Below are 5,371 nucleotides of genomic sequence, written 5' to 3'. Positions count from 1 at the left end.
TACCTGAAGTACAAGGCCGCTCATTTCTTTCTAGAAAATGATCAGTTGTACAAAAGGGCCTTCTCGGCACCCACTCTGAAATATGTGGACCCAGAAGAAGCAGACTACTGTCTTCGGGAGGTTCACGAAGGTATTTGCGGAAATCACCTGGCAGCCAAATATTTATCCTAAAAGATCATCAGACAAGGATACTACTGGCCCACAATCCACTCTGACGTTGTTGCCTATGTCAAGAAGTGCACGCAATGCCAGAAATTCAGCAATTTCCCCAAGTAGAGCCCGAGCCTACCGGCGTTAGTTCTCTCTCTAATCCCATTAATCATCTGGGGCATAGATATCATGGGCCCCTTCCCCCGGGAAAAATGGGACCTCCGCTACGTCCTGGTAGCAATCGATTATATGACCAAATGGGGAAACTAAAGCTATGAGAATGATTAATCAGCAGGATTGTATAAAATTCATGGATTCAATCGTTATGAGGTTCAGAATCCCGGTGGTTTTGGTCTCAGATAATGGCCCCTAGTTCGTTGGGTCAGATTTTGAAGCATATTTGAAAGAGCTCGGGATCAAGCATAAAAGGGCATCAGTTGCACACCCCCCAAGGGAACGGACAAGTGGAGGTAACCAATATGACCATACTCTGGGGCCTAGAGAAAAGATTGGAAGAGTCTAAGAAAATCTAGCCAGATGAACTTCCGAAAGTCTTATGGTCCTACAGGACCACCCCTAGGACAGGAACCGGGGAAACCCCATTCAAACTTGCCTACGGCACCGAAGCCCGACTACCAGTGGAAACCGGATCACCCTCTCACAGAATCACTAATTTTGATGAAATCCGAAATATCGAAGGCCTTAGAACTAACCTGGAACTTCTAGACGAGGTAAGAGACCGAGCTGTGCAAAATATGGAAGGTTACAAGGAAAAAAATGAAGCTCTGCTTCGGGAAAAAGGCTAAGATAAAAGAACACGAAGCAGGAAATTTAGTGCTCCAGCTCACTGAGGCTTTGGACCCAACGAACCAAGGTAAGTTACAGCCCAACTGGGAAGGACCATACATAGTCAAAGAAGTGTTCCGTCCGGGGAACTACAAGTTAAACTACCTCAATGAAACCGAGGTCCCGAACACCTGGTACGGAGTCCGCCTCCGAAAATTCTATCAGTAGAAAGGTGCGCATAGCTACATAATTTTTGTTGAACAATAAGAAACGCAAATCTGTATTTACCTCATCCAGAATGTAATCGATACTCGATGCCTATTTTGCAATGAAAAATGCCATGCTTGTTCAAATTAGATGATGCCACTATTATGATTACGTTACAATTATTGTTTGCACACCCACATGCGCAAATTTTTTATTCAAATAAAAGTTTTTAACCTCATCCCGGGGACGAATACACAAACCATGTGTACTTATAAAATTTTATTTATAGAAGTTTTAAACCCATCCCGGGGATGAATGCACAAACCATGTGTACTTAGAAAATTTTTATTCAATTAAAAGTTTATAACCCCTATCCGGGGACGATTACACAAACCATGTGTACTTATAAAATTTTATTCATAAAAGTTTTTAACCCCTACCCGGGGACGATTACACAAACCATGTGTACTTATAAAAAAAATTCATTAAAGTTTTACCTCATCCCAGGGACAATTACACAAATCATGTGTACTTATAAAATTTTATTCGTTAAAGTTTTAACCCCATCCCGGGGACGATTACACAAACCATGTGTAATAAAATTTTATTCACTTTAAAATTTTCTAACCCCACCCGGGGAAAGAAGCACAAAAAGCAAAATACAGGGAAGGGAAATATATTTACATAAACTACCCGGGGTAAACCAACCCCAGGACCAGATCCAGCGAAACACAAACTAAAGCTTAAGAAGCCATAAAGGCTTAGTTCCAAAGACAGAAAAATAAACTTAAAGGGAAATTACAAGGCATAAAGCCTGGATCTTCACAGCAGATTAATTTTCGGGAGAAGGAGGAGTCTTCTCACAACCTTCTTCGGGAGAAGAAGGTGGCTGTGCCTCGGAAGTGCCCTCTCCAGCAGCCTGAGCATTCTCACGAAGGAGCCCTTCTACGAGATACAACTCTAAGAAACCATCCATATCGCCACCAGGATTCTTTGCAAGGTAAGAAGAAGCAATATCCCAGCACATATTCACCTTCTCAAAGATTTTATTATTGAGCTCTTCGTAATAAGCGGGTTTACCCCGGAAAGCTGCAAGAACATCTTCTGCCCGAGGCCTAGCAGCAAGCTCCTTCTTCAGGTTCTCAACCTCCACCCAGAGGGTCCCAACAGCCTAAGTAGCTTCCTTCCGAGTCTTAGCCTCCTCCGCAAGAGCCTTCTTGTGCTCCCGAGACTCCTTCTCTTCGGCATCCCGGTACTTGGTGAACATGTCCCTCTCCTCAGCCAACTCCTTCACTCCGGTCTTTGCCTTAGCCTCCCTCACCTGATAATTATGGATGATGGTATAGCAGCTGTTGGTCCGGGAATTAGCCTGAAAGCAAGAAATAAAAATCTCAAAAAAAAATACAAGGGAGAAAAGGAAATGTGCAATAACAAAGTAAACGAACCTCCGAGACGTCCCAAAAAAGATGATCGAAGAAGGTGTCAACATCCTCCTTACCATAAACCTCAAAATCCCCATGGGTGGCATAATTATCAAACATTTCATTCCTCCGATCATTAAGAGTCATCCGGGCCAGGAGGTTCTTCAGAGCTTCCTCTTCCACTAGCTTCCGGCTCTCCTCCTCTATAGGAGTCTGGGTGATCACCCTCCTACACTGCGGGGTCCTGGACCCGCCCGCAATATCTTCAGCAGCCTTCCTCTTGCGAGGGTTCAAAGCACCAACTTCCTCCTCCTCCAGCTTCAGATCCTTAACCTCTTCAGGCTCAACAACAGGGGCAACCCTCTGATAAGTGGCATTTTATACCACTTAGAATGTCTTAAAATGGCTTAAATTGGTGTCTTGAAATCAAGTATTTTGTGTATTTGATGCGTTTTTCTAGTGTTTATGCATTTCAGGGTATTAGTTGCATTTCGGAGGAGGAATCATCAAGAATAAGCCTTGGCATGTGTTCACCATTGTGAGAGGAAAAGAACGGGCAGATTACGGCGAGGAAACGGAGCAAACCTGGAAATTTTCCAGTAGGGTCCTGCGCGCCCGCGCAGCAATGCTGAGCGGCCTCGCAGCAGCCTTGCGCGCCCGCGCAGAGATGCTGAGTGGCCGCGCAGGGTCGGGGAAAAAGATATATTATTTTAGACTTCTACTTCTGTTTGGCTTCCAACTTCTATGTAATCTGAGTTTTATGGGACTATTATATAGGTAGATTTGAGACGTTTTTCATAGAGTATTAAGAGGAGATTATGTTTTAGATTGTGTTTTGCAAGAAGCGAAGGAGATAAGGAAGAAGACCGATTTAGCACACAGCAACGAAGAGGAAGCATATATTCTTGTGATTCTTGTTTCGTTGTAACGTTGGATGCTAGTTTTCTTGCTTTGACTTATTTACTCTTGTGACGTACTCTGTTTTAATATAATCAGTTTAGTTATTATTTTCTTGTGTTTGTTTATCATGATTTCATATGAACCCATGATGGCGATAAGTTCTATTATGGGCTAATCGTGATCATGGGGTTGCAACGGATTTATTATGGAATTCTTTAGTTAATTGTTTAATACTTTAGTATGTGATGATTGCATGATATCTAGTATTGGTTGTGCGTATTCGTCTTATGTACGTCGCGAACATATAAGATAGGGTGTTAATCTCTTGTGAAGCGACGGTGGATCTTGAGATTTAGAACTTGCCATGCTAGCATAGGTTCATGTACGTTGTGCATGATTAGTGGGTAACTCTAACAGTTTTATTTGCCCTATGTAATCAAAAGGAATAACTTGTGCTTAAATCGTTGTGTTGTCAATTTCTGTAGACATATAGGAACTCAACATAATTGATGACTATTCAACTTCTATCTTAATTGTGGATGTTTGGTAGAATGGTATTAGTACAATGAAAGTTGGCTTTTATCAGTTTCGTGTTATTCGATTAATATCATCACTGTCACATGCTAAAGGTAATAACTATGGCTATAGAAGGAAGTAATAATGAAGTTGTGATCTCATGAGTGTTTTATTATTGATAAATTGAAGTGTTAGTTAAGTGGTTAATTAAGTAGTTAATTATAGTTAATATTTAATCAACAATTTTAAGTGTTATTATCTTAACATTGAGAAGTAGTCATACATTGGTGAGTGAGTTAAATTAGACAATAAATTAGTCTGAGTCTCTGAGGGAACGAACTAGAAAGTATTCTATATTACTTGCGAACGCGTATACTTGCGTGAATATTAGTGCGTGATTTTGCCCTAACAAGTTTTTGGCGCCGCTGCCGGGGACTCGGCGTATTTGTTTAGTTTATGTACTTACCATCATTGGTCATTAGGACTCAGTGATTAGGACATAGTAGTTACTTACTCTTTTCGGTTGTGTTTCAGGTACTTTAGCAAGCGTTTATGCAAACTCGTTCTCGTGCTCGCAAGAGGACCTTAGATACAGCTGAGGAGAAAGACGAAGTTCTTGATACACCGGAGAAGTTAGATTTTGAGGATTCGGATTCAGGAACTGAGCAGAAAGAACCAGTAAATATGGGAGATCGTATTGTTCAAGCTGATCCAGCTCTTATGGATTTTTCTCGGCCTAAAATTGATGACATTCAGTCAAGCATCCTTCATCCGGCTATTCAAGCTAACACCTTTGAAATCAAGCCAGGCACTATTCAGATGGTGCAGAATTCTGTTTCTTTTGGAGGAGCGGCAACTGAAGACCCCAACATGCACATAAGGAATTTTGTCGAGATCTGCAGCACTTTTAAGTATAATGGCGTGACTGATGAGGCTATCAAGTTGAGGCTCTTTCCATTCTCACTGAGGGATAAGGCTAAAGACTGGTTACATTCTGAACCAGCTGGGTCAATCACTACGTGGCAAGATCTTGCGCAAAAGTTTCTGGTGAAGTTTTATCCAATGGCAAAGACTGCTGTTATGAGGAGTGCTCTTACTCAATTTGCGCAGCAACCTACAGAATCTATGTGCGAGGCTTGGGAACGCTACAAGGAAATGTTGAGAAAATGTCCACATCATGGAATGCCGGATTGGATGGTAATCACTGGTTTTTATAATGGTTTGGGGGCCCAATCTCGGCCCATGCTCGATGCAGTAGCTGGAGGTGCCTTATGGGCTAAAAGCTATACTGAGGCATACAATCTTATCGAGACGATGGCTGCAAATGAGCATCAGAACCCAACTCAGAGGATGACATCAGGCAAGGTAGCAGGTATTCTGGAAGTTGATGC

The 5,371-nt window shown here is 42.0% G+C and overlaps 1 non-coding gene across 1 annotated transcript; it reads right to left on the bottom strand.

Annotated features, from left to right (window-relative positions):
- Window positions 1-5,057: 5,057 nt before the first annotated feature.
- On the bottom strand, window positions 5,058-5,164 carry LOC141709386 (small nucleolar RNA R71). Its single transcript, XR_012569965.1, has one exon. It is a non-coding gene; the product is annotated as a small nucleolar RNA R71 (small nucleolar RNA).
- Window positions 5,165-5,371: the final 207 nt, after the last annotated feature.

Source organism: Apium graveolens, chromosome 2 (genome assembly GCF_009905375.1).
Source record: "Apium graveolens cultivar Ventura chromosome 2, ASM990537v1, whole genome shotgun sequence".
Lineage (NCBI taxonomy): Eukaryota > Viridiplantae > Streptophyta > Magnoliopsida > Apiales > Apiaceae > Apium > Apium graveolens.
The sequence above is the reverse complement of the archived record's forward strand: the minus strand, read 5'-3'. Positions and strand labels throughout refer to the sequence as shown.